General features: G+C 40.8%; 1 protein-coding gene across 8 annotated transcripts in view; it reads right to left on the bottom strand.

Annotated features, from left to right (window-relative positions):
- TAFA2 (TAFA chemokine like family member 2) overlaps positions 1-12,625 on the bottom strand; it is a 186,183-nt gene extending 173,558 nt beyond the window's left edge. For 3 of the 8 annotated variants that reach the window (XR_004239725.1, XR_004239723.1, XR_004239726.1), the window contains exon 1: positions 11,660-12,624. The gene's annotated coding sequence lies outside the window, so the exon portion shown is untranslated. Of the gene's footprint in view, positions 1-11,659 lie in introns of all 8 variants that reach the window. The other 5 variants (XR_004239724.1, XR_004239727.1, XR_004239728.1 and 2 more) reach the window with 5 other exon arrangements.
- Between the last annotated feature and the right edge of the window lie 8,698 nt (positions 12,626-21,323).

Genomic DNA, 21,323 nt, shown 5'->3' with positions numbered 1-21,323 from the left:
AAGACCAGACTTACTGGAGAACCTCAGCAACAGCTGATAAAAACAAATCAGAGAAATTGCTTGTCCACTATACTATTTCCTTTTCCAGTGGGCTCCAGTCATTTATTTCACGGGCAATGAATTAAGTTCAAGAATTCCCCTGATCTGAGGGGAAAGAAGAAACGAAAGCAAACAATGATTTTCGAACAATAATTTCTATCAGAAGCAATCATATTGTGGGAACCAACATATCATTATATAGAGAGTTCCACCATCCATTTACACATAGTCCAATACCTGAAAACATTACAGCAGGTCTGATGCACTCTTTGGCAAAGACCAACTAAAAAATGTTAATTAGCCAACAAATAACAACCCCCAAAGTGGAAGAACAGAGAAAGACGTACCTTTAAATCTTTCCAATGTCTCACCACTATGATGATCGTCACTGTGGGTCTGAACTCCACAGCCCACTGCTGAGTTAGGAGCATATTGTATATACAGCAAAACTATGTATGTTTATCTCATGGTTTCTGTTGATAATGTAGACTGATATACACTAATTTTCTGACTGTCACATAGCTCTTCATATACAGTCAGTACATAATGTGTTAAGGACTGTTATATGTATGGGGATGTAAATGCATTTTACATGCAAAGACAAGCACCAGCTGTAAATAAAAAGAAGGATAATTATATCTGTGGAGAGACAATAACTTAAAGTCATAATGGCTTGGTCAGTAAATGGAAAAATATTCTTTTCAGGTGTTAGATAAAAGTTATACAGATCTTCTGGTCAAGACCAGAATACACACAAAAATTAGAAGAACTGGACAGCTACAAATTGTCTCTCCAGGAAGGAGGCCATGAATTACCAACAATTGCTTAGGACACTAAAAGAAAGACACAGAGACAGAAATATGCAGCTCAGAATAGCTGTGGACATAGCATGAAATCATAGCTTCTCACTTTTTCCAGTAAAACAATAAAGTTTAGGTAGGATTTGGTATACACGGACTATTTTATCTCTTTGTTTAATGGTAGGAAGTTTGGGAGAGTGAAAAATATTTTGCTTTAAAAATCTGGCTTTGAATCACCTGAATCATTCACTAGCGAGAAATATTTCATTATTTCAGCTGACAGAACTAGGCCTGTCGTGTTACTATGATAAGAAACCAGAAAAGATTGCAACTGAACTGAAGCAGTGGTGAACCAAAAAGTTCCAGAGAAATGAGGGGAGAAGTAAATCTATCTGCTTGACTACTTACTCACCTGTATATATTAGCTACTTACTCAAACAGGGGTGCAAAGGTGCATAAGGCATGTGTAAATTGTGATCTTACAGTATCCAAGACAGAAAGGAATACACATCATACCTTTCAGCTATCAAGGTGACAAGGATTCTACATAATACGAAAACTTCTCAGCACATTTTTCAATCATTTGTATCTTACATTCATTTTGAATCTGCATTTAGCATCTATGGATTCAGAGAAAGGAAACTTTCTGGCAGGAACATTTTCAATATTGTTCCCACAAAATAACTGTGAGAATGAAGTATGAGCTCCAATACACAACCAATGAAGGGAGTCTATTGGAGACTTAGTTTTACAACAGCTGGGACATTTCTACCAATTTCCATGGCAGAGTCATGGATAGGTTTTCCTCCTGTTAATCATTTCCATATTTTGCTAAAGTGGAACTCTAAGTAGCAGAAAAACAAAAATATTAGAATTCATGGAAAGGTTATTAGGATTTACCACAAGGTGATCCTTTGGCAGGTTGCATATACATTTAGTTTGTATCTATTAACTAGATATAATTAACCATAATGACAAAAACAGGATTATATAGCCTGCACTAGTACATATTATTAGATTTAATAAATACACAGATGTAAGGGAACCTGTGAGCCACAAATGTTGAACTCACTCATTCATTTTTACTGAGTCAGCTGCAATTTTGCCAGCTTGTTATTAGACAACCACTTAATTTGAAGAATTATCCTAATAAATGGAATATTGTAGTTACTAAAAGAATATATGAGAATAACATACCAATGCAAAAATGTCCAAAACTTTACAATACATATGGAATATTATTTGTGTTTGTGCTCAGCTTAAGTTTACTCAAAGTATTCTCCTGGGTTAAGAAAGCATATAAACTAATATTTTTTCATTTAGACAAAATAAAAACTAACTACTCAGCCACCCATGTACCTACTTTCATTTTGTGTTTTATTAAAATAGCACATGCAGTAGTCTTGTCTGTATTATTGATGACACCGTGGTGGGTATTGGACTGATATAGGGGTCTCTAGGAGTTTCCAAATACAAATGAATTCTAATGAGATAATCCCTAGTGCATGGAGATGGAGGAATGCTATCTAAATAATGCCACTTCTGTTGCAGAATTGGTTTCAAATTAATTGTTTCTTTCTAAAGCTATAATTATCAGGAGGAATGCTGTTAGTCAGAAAAAAATGAAGTTAAAAAGTGCATAATGTCTAATAGCTCATTAAATAGAAAATACATTGTAAATTTGGGAATCGGGATGATTTGCAGCTAACTGTGAGATGATGGGTCATGCACATGAAAAGTGACTTTTTTGGCAAGAAAGCAATTTGGTAATGCTGACTGTAGTCTGCATTTACTTGACATTCGGGAAGATCATATGACACCAATGCAGATGAGGTGAACAGTGAAGAGAAAAGGAGGGGCAAGGAGAGCTAGAGGAGAAGTTAGGTTATGAGCAGCTGAGGCATAATGAGGAAGGGGAGAATATGAGTGCCATCATTAGGTGTTCAATTTTGAAAGTGGAAATGGGAACAAAAAGGTATCATATTAAAGAGACTTGGAGTATTCAAGCAGCTATAGTGATAGCTCGGTCAACATTTTTCTCACAGAGGGGTTTTATAAAGAGTTCATTTTGTGATTAATTAGCAATTTTTAAATTCCTCTTCCAATGAAGAAACATAGTAACTGTTATGTACTCATTGTTCTGTTTGAAAAGTTTACTTCATTTTTTAAAAACATGGTGTGTATTTACTCAGTGTGAAATATATCTTTATAATAATGCAACAAAACAAAGCAAATCCAAAGAATATTTGAAACACTTAAGAATAATTAAGCAGTCAAAAACCCCTCAAACCTAAAACATTATACCACAGCCTCAAAGGGAAAGAAGCTCAGAATAGCTGATTTAGGCTTAAGTTTTCTCCTAGTACATTTTCCATAAGCAGTGACCCCAACAATTACACAAGCGGATGCAGACAGGATCAGAATGGGAGAAGGCAGCTATGCATTTGCATGTACACAAACAGGTGCATGCCACACCACCCTGCACAAACAGGAGGGCTAAAGCCACCTAAAACCTCACAGAGTCATCTAAAGGCCCAAATGTACAAAGAACTGCAGGTTGTGGGCTCAGAATCACAGGTGATGCAAAAGCAGTATACAAGGGGAAGAAAGTTACCCAGAGTTACATTATTTTATATTGTTAGGCTTTGGTCACAAGCTGATCTATGTGGTAAAACAAAATCTGGAATACAATCATCAAAAACACTTCTATCAATGTACTGTTTTTTGCTGGGATAGAGTTACCTTTCTTAATAGTAGCTCATAAGGTGCTGTGTTTCAGATTTGTGACCTTGAAGTGACAGTGACCATGGATAAGGCCACAACACAGCAGGTACACCCCTGAAGGGGCTGTGGTTCAAGGACAGGGCCACAGCAGAGCAGTGGAGCACACTTCAGAGTGATCATAGCTGTGGATTAGTCCACACTGCAGCAGACATACCCCCAAAGAGGCTGTGGTCTATGGATAAACCCATGCTGGAGCAGTGGCAAGCAGAGAAGTTCACTGCAATGTAAAACTTTATGGCCTGGTCCAAAGGGACCAGGGATGGAGGCTGCAATAGATACGCATTTAAATTGCTGTAACCCACGATTCGAGTTGCATGTTGTAGTAAGTACTACAGCAAGAACCATCCAAACCACTTGAGGACAAGCCTTACAAGAACCAGTGCAAGTGCAGCAGTGACCCAACCTGAGCTGGCTTTGGTGCCCACACAACACTCCGGTAACTCCACACAACAACCACCTCTCCTCTCCTGAGTGACCACCATAACAAACAGAATCCAAGTCGGGGACTAAATGAACTCAATGGACATTTTATGGCCATTATACAGTTGCAGATCATAGACTAGAGGAATAACACCTGCATATAGTAGTGAGTGAGAAGGGGAAAGGGGTGGTTAATGATGGTGTATTGGACAATGTGGGACCTAAGCATGATGCAAATTGTAAGAATAAGTGGTAGAGATTGTACAGGGTTTGGCTAGAATAGTGTTAATTTTCTTCACAGCAGCTTTTAAGTTGCTCTGTTTTAGATTTGTGATCAAAACAGTGTTGGTAACAGAGATGTGTTTAGTTACTGCTGAACAATGCTTACACAGCATCAAGGCCTTTTTTCTGTTTCTCACATTGCTCCACCAGTGAAAAGATTGGAGGTGCAGGACTGCTAACCACAAATAGCCAAAAATATATTTCATATCATACGAGGTCATGCTCAGCATATAAAGCTACAGGGAAGAAGCAGGAATGGGCATACATTTGACAAGTCACCACTACACGTGATGCAGCCCTGCTTTTCTGGAGATGGCTGCATCCCTGCCTCCCAATAGGAAGCGCTGAACGAACTCCTTGTTTTGCTTTGCTTGTGTGTGCAGCTTTTGCTTTACCTGTCTTTACCTTAACCCACACGTTTTCTCACTGTTACTGTTCAAATTCTCTTCCTCATCTCACTGAGGAGGAGTGAGCAAGTGGAGGAGTGGGCTGAGCTGCCTGCTGGGGTTTAAACCAGAACAATCATAATGACAATGTTTATAAACAGAAGAATAAAATCTCATTGCCATAAAGGAAAAATGAATCTGCATTGGGGAAAAAACTCCAAAATTTCCTAAATCAGAAGCTCAACCAGGGTTCATGGCCACTTCTTTATTTGAACATCCATTGCACAAATTGCGACATAATGCCTTCCTTATGAAGGTTTGGACACTTTGGCAGTAATGCATTTTAAATATTACCTTAATTCCAATGCAAGGTTTATCCCTCATGAATCTAGAGTGAACAGAAAAAAGCAGGATCATAATAATGAGAAATGTCAGTGTACTGGCTGATAATACCGTATCTAAATTTATGGCATGTTATGTTAGCATATAAATACAATATTTCTTCTGTCTCGATTCCAGTAAGCCCATAAAATTGAACTTACCTCTCTGTATTCGCTGCTGTTACCAAATCTCAAGATAAAACTTCCCGTCTTATTTAATAATAGCTTATTTGTTACAACAGATAGGTTGAAATTTTTTACACTAAATTTGCACAGGTAACAGAGTCCAAAGAGAGGCTATAACCCAGAGAGGGTATTCTTCTCTTATGATGGTGCTGAAACAGATCTTTTTTTCTGCAATTAGGCTCAAATATGACCTAATTTCTTGCACAAATACCACAGCCTGATCTACTTAGTCAGAAAGTTATGTTTTACTTTGGTGCCACACCAAAAACATCATATTTGAAAATTTACATTATGGTAATGGTAGCCTCTAACACTATAATGCAGAGTACCTGCATACCTGTAGAATCTTTCTGAAATTTACGTGCTGTTACATATTCTCTGTTCTGAATATAATGGGACTGAAGGTGTAGGAGTGGTAAACCACTGACATAAAGCTCAAGTCTTAAACTTATACCCAGAATACAGACACAAATGCAGTTGTCAAAACAGCACCCCGCCTACATGCCTTCAGCACAGATCACTCTAAGCAGTTACCAATATTTACTCAGGTTCACTTCAGAAAAGACTTAAATCACATAATTAATTTGATTGGTCCCATTGAAGCCACACCAGCTTAAATGTCTCACATGATCAGACCTCAAGTTTTCCCTCTCTGCACACAGCATGCACACATCCTAATTTTTCCCAGTGATGATTTTTGGGACTTGGACACTTCTACAGTTCAAACCAAACTAAGACTACTAACTTATCTCAGATAAACCATGCGATAAGCTTCAGATGGTGCCTGCTTTCATCCCTTACTGGAAAAGATCCAAATTTCAAATTATTTACAACATACAAATAGCACAGAAAGATATTAGCTTTCCTCAGAGCCATCGAGCCATTCTGTGTGACGTTGCAGTGTCATTAAACACAATAACACAATAGCCAGTGACAAATTATGGTTGAGCCTAGAACCAAAGGCCAAACATTTCATAAATGGAAATAAACACTGAAAGTCTCAACTGAAAGGGGATCTAGAGTACATAGTTTGACTGCAGTGCTCACAGCTCTCCCAAATGCACAGTCACGAGGCAGAAGGCAGCATCTATCCTAAGACTGCATGACTGCACATCAGAGGCTTTGGTACAGGTTCTCTCATACATGCAGTTTCACATGGTGAGGAAGAAGGCAGGGACAACCTGTAACCAGGAAGACTGTTCTGTACAAAGATGCTCAGACAAGCATGAAAATCCATTTGGTGACCCAAGGGCTGAGCCATACCCTCTACCCCGTCCATGATACAACCTGTCAGAGATGAGGGAGAGCACCTGCTACATAACTGACTGGTTTGTGGCAAGATGGATCAGAGGCCACAGCTATGCCTTATCAATATGTGATGCAGAAACTGCAGTGAGGGAGTAGAAGAAATCCAATATGAGAGTATCACTGCAAATGTGAGAGACTTGTCAGGTCTGTGCTCCTGCATCTAAAAGAGTTGGTGTGAGACTGCATGTTACTGACAGATTTATTTTAGAAATATTTTATATCCTGCTTTTAAAAGTGAAAAATAAAGCAAAAGCAGTACACTAAGCAATTGCAGCTTGGTTCTAGTAAGTAAAATAAATATGCAGTACTGCAATACTGCCTCCTTGCATTTCAAGAAAGAAATTGCTTTATTGGATCGAGACAGTGGTCCATCTAGTCCAGTACCTCATCTTCAAATACTGGACCTTAATATAGCAACAGAGGAGGCAAGAAATATTCCACAGAGAGAGAGCCCAGCATACAACCATGACTAAAAATTTATCTATTTTAAAAGGGCTTGATATTTACTGACTCACTTATTAATATTTCACTATTCATACAACCAGCTGGTTTGTTGAACTTTGATTGTTCATTATTTACTTGTGAAGTTTTCCAGTGTAAAGCACCTTTTGCAGCATTAGCGTCAATTTGTGATATAGGCATAGAAGATTACCAAACACCCAGGAGTCAAAAAAAGCTCTGTATGCTTTCGCCTGAGTGCTATCCTGTACTGTGGCTTACCCCTTGGCACTGTTAAAGGGATGCTCACAGTTGAGGCGGCTATGTACAACACTGTCCTGGTGCCGAGAGATCCGTGTTCAAGTTTCCTATTACAAGATCAGCAAGATGTGAAGTGAGGCAACTAGAAAATGCAAGCTATGAACATGGTACAGATTAGAAGGTTTGATAAACTTCAAAGATGAGTGGAAAAAATTTCTAAGTTTTTACACAAGCAATTATATAAGCGATTCTTCCATGCCACAAATCATACAGGAGCTTCTCCTATAAGTGCTTACTTAAGGACTAAGGATTAAATCCATACAAAGCATTTTCTAGTGCTACTTCAAGCAACAGCTACAGCTGCAGTGCATTCTACAAATCACTGTACTAATGTATCCAGACGGTAGAAAAAGCTAAGAAAGCTTTTTTCAGTGACATCATCCCATTTTATCTAACTACTTAGTGTCATGCCATAACTGGTAGTTATGCTAACTACTACAACTAGTAAAGCATAAGGTCTTTACTTTCTCTTTTCTATCTCCAAAGTGTTTTTCAAAAACACATGATATGAATGAAGCTATACAAAGATGCCTTGAATTGTTTATCTTAAAAATGTGACTGTTCTGCACTCACAGTATGAAAAAGTACATTAGGTGGCCATTATTATTTTGTCATGTCTTTTGATAAATAACTTACTATATTTGGCAAACAAGAGTGGCTGGCTTGGGTATATAAAGAAGCAAAGCATAAAGCCCACTATCTTCCCAAGTTCTACCAAGAGCAAAAGGAGATAGCTTTGTAGCTGCCACCAGGAAAAATGAACAACATTACTGCTGATGTTTCCACATTCATTCCTATGTCTGGTGAGTGTTATATATCTGAACTCAGCCATAAGGAGAACTGTTTCGAAGTAAATATTAACAGTTTATAAAACCAAATCACTGAGCCAAACTTCCTGTTGAAATAGCTCTAAGAGTGAGCTTGTGCTTTTTAAAAAATATTTCAAATGTGAAGATGTGCACTTACAATGGAATCTGTGAAGCTGAGTATACCATGTAATTATTTCCTCATGCTTAAAAAAAAAAAATTCAAGCAAAATCCTTTTAAAGTACACTCTTAAATTCAGTGATCTAAGGATAATGGAGCAAATACTCCAGCTGGTTTAAAATGTCAGAGCTGCAATTACTCCAAGGGAGCAATGAAAGTCTACATCAATTGGGGATATCCCTCAACACATAAAAATGGTCATGAACAGGGACAGGTCAGTATTCAGTTCTGCTGGCATAGGACCTTTCTGCTATATTCATCCTTATACAACTTTTGCCTCAATGCCTTCAAAATTCAGCATTTCAAAAGGTAAATGAAAAATGCATTTTCCAATGAAAAGCTATTGCTACCTGAATTACTTGGACATGCAATAGAAAAATGATGAGAGAAAGACATTTAAATGAGATGTTTAAATACAGACTGTAAATATGAGACTGAACATTAATTAATTAGATTTGTAGGGTTTTCCCTTGCTTTAGCCTCTGTATTACCATGCAGTCTTTGTTTACTGCCATTTATCTTCTTTGTTTGATGACATTTGACTAATAAATACATTGATGAATTGCATCTGTAAATGCCATCCATATATCACAAAAATAGGATGTATTCAGTGCTTCTGGCACACTGAAGCTAAAAGATTTTGTTTTATTTGAACTTTCAGTACTTAACAAAGGAAATACTACTGCTCTACTGGATAAATTTCCTGATTTTTATTTTAATTTTCAGTGAACAAACAGCTGCAGAATAATGTGACTTAATGAAGCATTTCTAATAAAATCCTGCAGAAGATAAAACAGGGGCATAGAACTACTTGCTCACTGATAGTTGTATCATTCAGAATAATTTTTCAAGATGGTGATCACATTTCTGTGTAGACGAGTATTAGGTAATGTGATTTTCTGTCTTCCAAGTCAGTGATTTCCTTTAGTGAGATAACTAGTCAGCACTGTTGCATTACTTATTTATAGTAAGCAAAACATACAACATAATAAATGCAACATCTTTCTAGTACATTATTTAGGCTATACACTGGTTGGTAAGTAGCAACACAGACAGCAATAAATTTAAGTGTGAAGATGCTCAGATCTGGAAAACTTCATGGTTACATTTTGCTTACCGAAAACATACTGCCTGTACTTGTAAAGATGTCCTTTATCAAGTCTGTCATCACCTGTGATGAAATCATGAAACTTCTTGGCTGCTACATTTTCCTCTGCCACCACAATTCAGTGTAAAGTATTATTTGCTTTATGTAAATCTAGATAGGGCTCAATGAATCATCACTTTGCAACCTGCCAGTAAAACAATCTCCAATATCCGTCTGTACACACATCTATTTACATTCATTCAGAACAAGTTTTTCATGTATTCCCCACCAGAACAATTAAGCGCACTACAGGCATCTACACATAAAGCTGAGATTCCTCACATCATAAGAGCCAGGTAAAAAGGTTACCCCATGTGTCCAGTACAGTAAAAGATACTGGCACCTTAGTCATCATTCTCTGATTAAAACAGCAAGACAGAATCAAGATATTATCTCAGTCACCCACCACCATCAGTGTATCTAAAATTAATACCACATTTTTGAAGGACCTTCCATGTACAAAAAAAATATGCAGAACCTCTGAGTAGTAAATCTGATTTGCTGCATCAACTAACTGAACAAAGCTTTCCACTGAAATTATGGCACTTAGTTAGTTTACATTTATAAGAATAACTACTCGGAACTGGGACTATGTGAAACAAAACCCACATGGTTTTCAATATTGCCTCAGCAGTATCAGTTCTCTGAAATAAAATATTAATAGTGAAATTTATATTAATTACTACTGTTAATTATACACTCACAATACAATTTAGGCATCAGTACGACAGCATAATTACTGTGAAAAAGTATAATGAAACTTGTAACCTTTGCCACCTCTGATAAAAATACCTTAGTATGCTCTTTCCCAACTTCAGCTAAGCTATCCTCCTAGTACCACTGAACTACTATGTTTCTAGTAGTACCCAACACTAGAGATAAGAATCTTAATTTCTCAATTTGACTTAAATTAGCCCATCAAGTAGCTTTAAAGTGTTAAACGTACAGTAGGCTGAATGCTAAAGTCTGAAACTAGTTGGTAAGACAGAGAAACCAGATAACAATTATCATTTAGTCAATAGTAATTTAAATGTATCCACTGTGGTGCAAAGACCCTACGACCCCGAATCCTTTATGGGGTTTTCAGAGATAGGAGTTGAGTATGTTTATTATTTAAATTGACAGTTCTGCAGGAGTCAAAGCACGGTTCTTTAAACACTGAGCCAGTGTCTGCTGGGGGGGGGGGTTGGTAGAACTGAGGTACTTAAAAAAAAATACTAATAAGCTCCAAGCAAAAGCTGGAAAGAGAGAAGTGTAACTACACATATAATTTAAAATGCTTTAAGCAATGATTTTAACTCCCATAGGAATGAAACACACAGAAGACCCATGCATGGCAACTCCTAACAGGGCAGCGCAAGCTCTTGCTCTTTATTCTTTGTATAGATAAGCTGGTGTCCGATCCTACAGCTCCACAGGAATAAAGCAGGTTATTTTAAAACTTTGTCTTGCTACACTATAATTGGGATGGGATAAGGGAAAATCCCTCTCACTGTGGCATACAGAACCTGCAACATGTTTAGTAGGTAAATAAACTCACTGAGATGCAAAGAAACGTGGATAGACAAGGTGTGTTTCATACTATATACCCACAACTTGGAGAGCACTACACATAGAAGGAAACGGAGCCATGAATCTTCCCTTTATCGCTTTGTTGCTATTGTTGTTTTTAGAGGACACATAAAGGGACTCCCCGCTCCTTCAGCCGCTCACTGAAGGCGGCCGATAAAGCGTCCGGGCAGAGTAACCCCCAAGTGCCCGAAGGTCCTGCGAGTTAGCGGCCACCCTTTCCATAAAAGTGGAAAACCAGGTGGGTTCTCCTGCTCCCCCCCGCCTCCCTCTCGGCTCTACTGAACTGTTCTTTTAAGTAAAATCAAAGAAAATTAAAAGGGAAAACAAAACCCTTGAGGATCGCCCAGCGAAAGGCTGTAGCCGGCTGTTCCAGGTGCCGAGCAGACGGACGGCAAAGCAGCTCCTCTTTGCATTCATCTTCGTCCAACTTTAGGGCAACGGGAGGGTGCAGCCCGCCCTGCAAACCTCACTCCTGGCCCCGCCGCGGCCGCTTGTGCCCGCCGCCCGCGGGGTCTCCGCCAACGGCGAAGGGTATCTCCCGGCGGCCCCACCAGCGCCCAGACAGACACACAGACAGACACACGACCCTGGAGCGCTCCGCTCACCTACCTGCAGTCCCGATTCGTGCTAGAAATGCCTAGCGATCGGCCGCCTCCCGTCCGGGGGGAGCTCCAGCCTTACCGCCCGGGCATCGCCGGCACACGCCCCGCGCCCCGCCAGCGCTCGGGGGCATGGAGCGGCGCCGTGCCGCGCTCCGCTCGGCTCCCCTCGGCTCGGCCGGGCTGGGGCAGCAGCCGTCCGCGGGGCCCGGCTCTCTCCCCCCGCCTCTCTGGGAATACACCAGGAATCCGGCTAAGAGATGCTAGAGGAAGGGTGAAGTAACTGAGAATGGAGGGAAGACTTGAAGTGTTTCTTGTGCACGATTTCAGAGTATTAAAAAAAAAAAAAAAAAAAATTTAAAAGAGGACGAAGTATGGTTGAGCTATTGGAAAAGCGGAGATGGGGAAGTCCTGCAGCCCAGTACGGCTCCGACCCCTACGCCAGCTGCGCGTGGTCCCGATTCAGCCCCGGCGGCAGAAGAAGGAGGAAAAGCCGGCGCGTCCTGCAGCAGTCCCTCCGTTAGAGCATCTCTGATTGGTGTGCCTTCCACACACAGCACGACTTCCCCCTCCTGCTGCCTCCTTCTCTCTTTTGGGAAAAGTAATTGGAGAGCGAGAGCTTCACCTTCAGCAGCAGCAGCAGCAGCAGCAGCCTTCCGCGCCCAGCCTGCGCGCACAGCACCGCACCGCGGAAGGGCGCGGAGACGCCCCGGGCGCCCGGACAGACAGAGGCAGTTCCAAGCGCGCCCTCCGCGGCAGGGGGGAGGGAAGAGGTGGAGGGAGGTGGGGAGAGGGAGAGACGCCCTTCTCCCTCCCCCGTATTTATCCGGCCACTCGCGGCTTTCCTCCCCAGCCCTTACGAGGGAGGAGATCCCAGCGGCCGCCGTTCTGTCTGACCGAGGAGCGGGGCTCCGCCGGCAGCGCCCAGCGCCGCCACCCCCGCGGCCCGCGCACACCGGGGCTGGGCCGCCTCCCTCCCCCCGCGCTCCGCAGCGCACCTCTCCCTTCTCTCCCCTCCGAGCAGCGGGGCGGGGGTGGAAGTTTACGCACAAGCGCACGTGGCCGGGGAGGTCCCCGTGGACCCCCGGCGGCCCCGCCGTCTCTCCCCCGGGATCCCTGTGCCCCTGGGGCGGGAGGCTGGGGCGCCGGGCGGGGAGGGAGCCGCCGGGCTGGGCTGCGCAGGGCCGGGCACGGCAGCTGCCCCGCGGAAGGGGGGCCGCGGCTGCCGGAGCAGGGGCAGGGGCAGGAGGGACGCGGCGCCGGCGGCGGCAGCCAAAAACTGGACTGTGTCTCCCTCCAGAGGGAGAAGGGAGTCACGCACGGCAGCTCCGGCAGCGGGAGAGCCGAGGACTCGGCCGGGCCCCTCTTCCCTGGGCGGTGGGATGGCGAGCTTGGTCTGTGTACCTGCGCTCGAGAGGTAGTGAGGAAAGGTAGTACGGGTCAGGTCCCGAAGGTCTTCTTTCTCTTAAGACAGCTTTAAAGATGGGTAGCGAGTCGCAGTCGTCTGCCACGACTATTATTAAGGGAAATGTTGCTGAGTGAAGATAACAAAAAGCAGAGTTTTGTAATTTAATTTGCTGTGTTCTGTGCCGTTTGAAGGGTGGTGCAGATAAGTGGAGGGGAGAGAGCCAAAAAAGGTAAGAAAGAACCCTTGTTTGTTACAGTAATATCAGAATCAAAGTCTCAGTTTTGTCGTGTAATTCTGGTCCACTCCTAGATTAAATGGGGATGAATGCATGCAGCATTGAGAAGTACTAATATACCTGATCATCTGTTGGGTTTTTTTTTTAATTCTCCAAGCTAATATAATGACCAGTTCTCAGAAAAGAACCTTTTGCTGAGTCCTTAACTCTTATCACATCTTACATGGTGTTCATAATCAACTCTGTCAGGAACAGAAGAAGGAAGTTCTCTTCTTCTTGTTGTTCATGCTAGAGTTCTTCCATGCAAGTAAGCATCTGTAGAATGTCTGAATCCTTTTCTTTTTTTTTTTTTAAAGCAGATATAGACCTAAATGTACATGCAGTCAGAAAAAAACTTTTAAAAAAGGCAAAAGGAAGGCTTAATGTTGACCACCCCTCATGCAGTGATGCAGCTGTAGGATGAAATACAAAGAGGCTGGTATCGAAAGAGCGAGTTAAAAGTAGCCTGGTATGTGACTGTCACAAGCGCTGTTGCAGAAAGCACTGCAGTACACATACATGCCTGGATGCTTACTGCAGCCAAATTAAAAGGCTGCTGGTTGTAAAGACAATATGGTCTTGTCTCATTCATTGGAAGCTGATACAATAACTTCAGAATTTCCATCGTCAGTAACCATGTTTCTAGATTTGCAGAGACCTGAAAGATAATTTAGAGGGAGCTGGAAAAAGCTAAGATTATGCTGCTATCAGCACCACAATTTCAGGAAAATAGATCCAGACTAAGGTGGATCCACAGGGGTGGGATGCTCCTGTCCCACCAATTCCAAATTACCAGGGATCCTGAATACATAGTGGAAAGGGTAATCTTTCCAGCTCCTTGCCTCAGTGTAGGACCACAAGTATTGCTACTGGGTTAGAAGCAGTGAAAGCACACAAAAAATCCAACTACAGCAACTAAAATGCAACTACAGCAGCTGTTGCACTTTAGATGTGGCAAATGCCTTGTTACTATAGGAGCACGTATGTCTATTTTACCTGCATGTATCATTACACTCCAGTTGACTGCATATTGTAAGACCAGAAGATACTTGGTAGCTTCATATTGGTGTCCTGCTGTTGCAGAAATCTGGTAAACACATCTCAAGACACAGAACTCTTATCATCATGTTAAAACAAACAAGTCCCATGCAACAACCAAAGAAAAAGTAGCAGACAAAGCAGTAAGTAAACTGACCTGTTTTGAAACCCAAGAATTTTGTCTGTGAAAATACTGAAAAATGTTTGTTTACATCATGATGCTGCTGTGCATGAATAGTTCCACATCTCTTTGTTCAACATCTGAAAATCTGAACAAATCTGCAGCACTCACACACAGCTTGTGTGACACCATGCATATGAAAGTATGTGCTGAAAGACATGCTTTCAGAAAGCTCCTCTGCTTGCTTTCACAGTACGCAACACTCCTGGGAAGAACCGAAACGATCTGTTGCACCTATAGAGTGCAGCTGGTTTTACAGATGCTTACTTGGTAAGTTTGACTCATCTCCAAAGGTGCCTTTGTACATGCTGCACATGTACGATATGATAGATTTACCATTTTCTGGAAACACCAGATTGGCAGTCTTTGTCTTGCACAGCCTGTTTTATATCTTTCTGACTGGAAAATCCCCAGCGGAATACTGTGGCCTTAGAACACAATACAGTTATGAACCACAATTATTACATGAATGTTCTCACTTTATTCCTTCAGCTTGTTTCATTTTTGAGTTAGTGTCACTTTTTCTTACTTTTCATCAATTTGTAGGGCTCTTCCACATGCTAAAAAACAAGCATAAAACATGAAAATGGTCATTGGCATTTGCAACAGGTGTAGTATTTGGAACAACTTCAGCATTTCCATTTCAAGGTGAACAGCACAGCATAAAAATCAGGAAAGTAAAAACTTGTTTCTGACTAGTTATATGTGGATCTGGTGTGTATATCTTTTAAACACTGATTTTACTCAGAAGCATGCACGTTCTGAGCTGCTAAATAGAAAAAAAGGGAAAATTTATATTTTGATAGCCACATGTAGATTTAGTCTCTAAGACTTGACATCAACATCAATACTATTCAGTAATGTCTACCAAAAATTTTGCTCCTTCATCTTTCTAAAGAGACTCCTCCCCTCCCACCACTGACCATGCTACTAATCTAAATTAACTGAAAGTGCCAGTTTTGGCACTGCTTTTCATTTTAGCAGTTAGGTTCTTGGCTTCTCATTTTGTGCCTAAAGATTAGGATTTTGGTTGGGTCTTCCAACTATATTAATATTGAGCTTCACATACTAAGATAAGCAGCAGTTCAGACCACACCTGTCACCTGGAATACCTCAGTGTAAGGAGATAAATAGTGACATAGAGCCTGATGTACAGTGGCATCCTACAGCATTCCTTTATTGCCATCCCATAAAGCTGGGGAGGAGGAAGCAAGGATCTTAAATGTCAGCTGCTGTAAACTATTTGTGGTTCTCATCCTGACACTGTGTGAGCTGAGGCAGCCCAACAGTGCCTATAACTCCCCTTTACAATGTGTGTACAGATACACAGACACACAGTCATGTTTTTATCACAGTGAGAATCTGGTCCACCAAATTTAGGTTCTTTAAATGCTCTGCTACATTCCAGATGTTCACATACAAAAATAAAACTAATTGACTCCTGAAAAGCTGATGGAAATGAAAAGGCAATGGAGCAAAGTTATTCTGGGGTTCTTTAATAAGTCTCCCACAGGCGTTTATTAAATTCATGCTGCTTGTTGCATTTTGAAGGAAAAAAGGTTTTTGACTAGCATGCTGCAATCATCATTGATTTCCACATAAAATGGAAAAACTGACTGCAAAAAAAATAATGGAAGTAACCAGTCTTTCTTTTCTACAACACATAAGTTATGCAGATAAACACTATAGTTTGGGGGGTTTTTACCATTTAAAACCATTCTCCTAAGATATAAATCAAATGTATGCTTATGCATGCTAACATAAATGCTGCTTACAGAGTAATGACATCTTCCAGAGTGGGGAAACACAAAAACAACAACGAGAAAAAACAACCCACAGATACATGTATATACAATGTAATTTTGGGAGCAAGACTTTCTTGCTTTCATTCAAGAGGAGAGAAGGCTGGGAATCAGGGAAAAAATGGGTTGAAAGGGATTTCTGGAAGTCTGGTTGAGCTGAAGATCCAAATCCCAGTCATGCATGGGCTGACTTCAAAGTTAAATCAAGTTGCTCAGGGCTGTCTCCAGTGGTTTCAGATACCTCCAAGGACAGAGATTGTGCCTACCACTGTCTTTGTCCCTTTTCCAGCCTTTGACCTCCCTCACTGGAAAGGTTTTCCTTCCTTACATTCAAACAAATTTCTCTGAATTTCTCTTTCTGCCTTCTGTGTCAGTTGCCTCTCAACCCCTTGCTGTGTACTTCCAAGCAGCCTCTGGCTCCATTTTCCCTGTAACCAGCCACATGTAGTTGAGTACAGCAGTTATTTCTCCCTTTTCCCTTCTTTCAAGGGCCTGAGCAAACATAGCTACCAGTTTTCTCATATGTCATGCCTTCACCACTGCTATGACATATGGCTGACTCATGTTCAACTTGTTCACCAGCATCTCCAGGCATTTTTCTGCAACAATGTTTTCTAGGTAGTGCCAAGCTTGTACTGTTGCATGGGGTTATTCTGTCCCAGGTGCTGGACTTGCATTGTCTTTGAACTTCATGAGATTTCTGCAAGCTCAATTCTCCAGCCTGTTTTGAGCCTTCTGAGCAGCCCTCCAGAGAATTGACAGCTTCCCTTCCCCAGCCAGCCAGCCATTTCACTGTAGAAGGCAATTATGTTGGTCAGACAGAATTTGACTCTAGTAAATCCATATTGGCTATTCCAAATTACCTTCTTGCCCTTCATGTGTGTGGAAATTACTTCCAGGAGAATTTTCTCCATAATCTTCTTGCAAAATGACCTCTAGTTCCCCACATTCTCATTCTTGACTTACTGAAATTGGACATATTTACTATTTTCCAATTATTTGGGACTTCCTCCTGTCACCATGATCATTTGCAGATGTTAGAGAGTGGTCCCATAATGACATCAGCCCACTCCCTCAGGGCTTTTGGACACACCTGATCCCACAGACTACTGCATGTCCACTTTGCTTAGTTAGTCCCTATTGATCATCTCCTATCAGGGGTGATACTTGGCTCCCCCAAACTCACAAAGAAACCCTGAGATGAAGGCTGTTTGTCTGAATTACCCCATGGAATATCATATGATCAGGTCTTACGCTATTTCATCAAAAAGAGTAAAATCCCCCAGACTGTGAGAACTGTAGCTATTTTGAAATATAAAGATGCTTCTTCCTAATACTTTGTAAAGCACCCAAGCTCCATAAAGGGGAAAGATTTAAAAGCCTGCACTCCTCATTTCTCATATGCTAACCTCCTGACAAGTCACTACTGAGCTTTTTAGATCTTTTATATATCATCATAAGGCACCTTACTTTCTCTATGCATTTGAGACCCTATGCTGCCAGGCATAGCTTCTGAATCTTGGGCTGGGTGAAGCACGTGCAAAGAAGTCAGGTGTTGCAGTATTTCATGCCATGGCTTCTACATTTCTTTTTGAATCTAGACTGTAATTGCTGTGAAAAGCAGAAAAAAAGAACACCAGAAGAATTCAGATCAAATGTTGAACAACACTTGGCCAATTCACCTTTTGCATTTAGTCTTAAACTTTCTTTTTAACAAATTATTGACTTGGCTGTATTTCATAAGTAACAGGTCTGAGCTTTATTACACCAAAAGGAAGAGTCCATGGGCCAAATACTTGGGGGTGCCTATGGGGCTTTATTGCACAGCAAAGTTGTAAATGAAAAGAATATTAAGTGTAGTGTCATCTTCTTATTTGAGATAGAGTAAGTATTATTCACATGTTTGGGAAAAGCCTCAAACTATTCCAGAAGGCAATATCAGCCATTTTCCCGTTTTTCTTTAAAAAAACAACCAAGTATCCCTCCATCTGCATCTGTGGGAGTTAGAACACCAAACAGAAACAATTACTAAATCAGGAATTCAGAGAAAGAAAAACTAATAAAATCAGGACCAAAAGCGTTCACATACATTTGGCCTAAATTTGGGTTATTATATTACAGAGGCCATTCATGCATGCATTTTTCTTAATCTGGTACTACGTGATAGTTCCTATTTTCCTGTGTATCAAAAAGCACCAACTCCTGAAGTCATGCTACAAAGAACTCCAAAATGAATCAATGTTTTATCCTTGGTTGTAAGTATGTTCTGTTTCAACTTTACATTAAAGATTACATTATAGACAAAATAGGAAACAAAGCAGACCTTCTTACCTAGTGAAATTTTTCATTCAATTTTAAAATAAATATAATTATTCCCAAAAATATGTATTGAATTATTTTCGTGAATTATGTTTACATAATTAAATTATTTTAAAGGAGACCTTGAGAAAACAGGAGGTTAGGCAGACCAATAGTAGTAAGTAGGAAAGTAAATTCAATGTGATTTCACAAAACAAATCATACTTATTTTTGTCTCAAACAAGGGCAACATGTGTTGGCAGACTTGTGAACTCATCTACAAGAAGGATTAGACTTCACTGTAGACATTCATGGTGCCGTTTATTATCTCACGATGCAGCATTTTCTAATCCGTGTGGTGTTGTTTTAAAAACAGGCATCACACTTTCTGGTTAAAAAGTTGTCAAGTCTTATTAGCCCAGTAACCCTGTTCCTTCCAGGCTGGAGATAAACTAAGGCATTGTCAGATGTGTTGTTTGCTGAAAAACAAAAGGTCACCTGGGTTATTTTTCCCCTGTTTAATAGTTACACGTCACTTTTTAAACAGTATCATCAAAATTTCAGAAAGTAAGTTTAGTGAAAGGTACAGTGCATTCAATTATTAAATAGGAATAAGTTGTTCAGTTTCCCAGTATTTCTTTCTGTTTTTAAGTCTTTTATCCTCTAAGTTTTAACCACCTATGTTTTAATAAAGGAAGAAAAAATAAAATTGCATTCAGGCTCGTGTATGTGCATTAAAAAACATTACAAGAGGGCCTAAAGGTTGCTGAAGACTTTGCATTTTATGATGTTTTAATAGTAAGGCAAAAAGATGTATTTTGGTATCATCTTTCTGCATACTGAGTGCGGGCAAAATTAGAGCTTTTCAACAGTCAAGAGCAGAAGAAGTAGTAGTATTTAGAATATTACCATATTTATTCCAAAACCTGAGGGGTGGAAGTGGGCAGTGGAGAGCAGGATGGGATCAAAACATAAATAGAATATGACAACTTTTTAAGGTTCTGAATTGCAGATTTCAAGATATTTTCAAATGCATAACCAAAAGGAAACCTTTTTTTTTTTTGAAAGAAGAGAACTAAAGAGCATTTTAGCTTGGCTGAAGACAATCAGCTATTAATTCAGCATGAAAAAAAATGCTTCTGATTAGTACAGAATCAAAAAAAACCAGTCCTTATATATAAAAGGTTACATTATCTATTTAGAGTTGCTATACCTTTCAATGAGATTACAAATGTGGAGCTAATGGACTACATAGTTAATGGTCTGATTATAAGTAATTTCTCTTGTGTAAATATGGCAGAAAATTATATATACCTAGAGAGAATTAGAGCCACTTAGATCTTAGGATGTGCAGGGCTAGGAAGTCGGACTGACTGAGCTTTGCCTTCCATCTCAAGCCTTTCCTCCTTCATCACACACACAGCAGGAAAAGCTAAAGGATGTGCGCCTTTGAATTTTTCTGCTTTTATGGCTCTCACTGACTGATTCCTTTGAAGGTAGTAGTAGACAGCCTTTTCAGAGCTTGGACTGCATGGGGGCAGGGCACTGTGATGCCATGGGGATGCTCAGAAGACTTCATGTGCGCCTCTCCCAGTGTTAGACTTAAGTCCACCATCACCTGACAAAAGTGAAATTAGTTTCTTGTTACCCATGCTAAACTTGTGGATGAACATAAATGACACCACCTGACTCCTGCACATGCATGCCCTGCCCGGCATTCATCATCATGCCAAAACATTTGCCCTGAGGGACTGAGTGCCTCACTTCTGGCCAAGCTGCAGAACTCCACCACCTGCCAGATTGCCTCACATAGCAAGTCAGTTTAAATTTCCATTTCTTTGTCACCCACAGGGCATCGTAAACATAGCATAAGCATCTTGGATTGATCTTGGATGTACATAATTATCATTTTCTGAAACCCAGCCCAAATACAATGTAAGGATGATAAGCAGTGAGGGAGGTCCAGATCCTTGGGCATGTATCTTTTATGGTCATGAGAATAATTTTGACATTTTTGTTCTGACCAATGATTAATCATGTATAGTTTTCTTCTAAAAATATATTCTAGGACCAGTCATGTCTGTATGCACTGTGGTCCTGAAATTCAGTATTCACAATGAGCAAAATTAGCACTTTTACTTGTGGTTGGAGGACACAGATCCATAGTAGCTGCAGTGTCAGGCAGGTGTGCTGGGATTTGGCAACTGGTAGCATGTTCAGTGCTTAGAGCTTGGTGTGGAAAAACTTGCTTTTCCAAGCAGTTCAGAGGTATCTCAGATGTCTCTGCTCTACACAGAAGGCATAGCCAGAAATGCAGAGAGACGCTGCTGCTAGCGTGATAAACCCACTACATAAATCTTCTTTGTTTTCCTCCCACTTTAAGCTTCATGGCATATCTGTTGCTCCTGACAGCCCCCAGAGCAACCCCCTTATCCACAAGTGCCCTGGCTTTCACTGCCATCAAGCGCCCATAAATGTCAGAGAAGCCCATAGAGTTCTGGGGGCGGGATTCCTGAAAAATTCAGAGCAAGCCTTGCAATGGAGAGGTTTCGCCAGCAGATGTCAGAAGGCAGAACGCAGATACACACCGCCTCACCAATTCCTGAAAAATCACATTTCTGTCCCTTCATGCTTCCCCCGCCTGCCTTCTCCACTCCTTCTCTCCTGGCACAT

The sequence above is a fragment of the Corvus moneduloides genome, chromosome 4 (genome assembly GCF_009650955.1).
Source record: "Corvus moneduloides isolate bCorMon1 chromosome 4, bCorMon1.pri, whole genome shotgun sequence".
NCBI lineage: Eukaryota > Metazoa > Chordata > Aves > Passeriformes > Corvidae > Corvus > Corvus moneduloides.
Note: the sequence above shows the minus strand (reverse complement) of the source record. Positions and strands in the feature narration are given on the sequence as shown.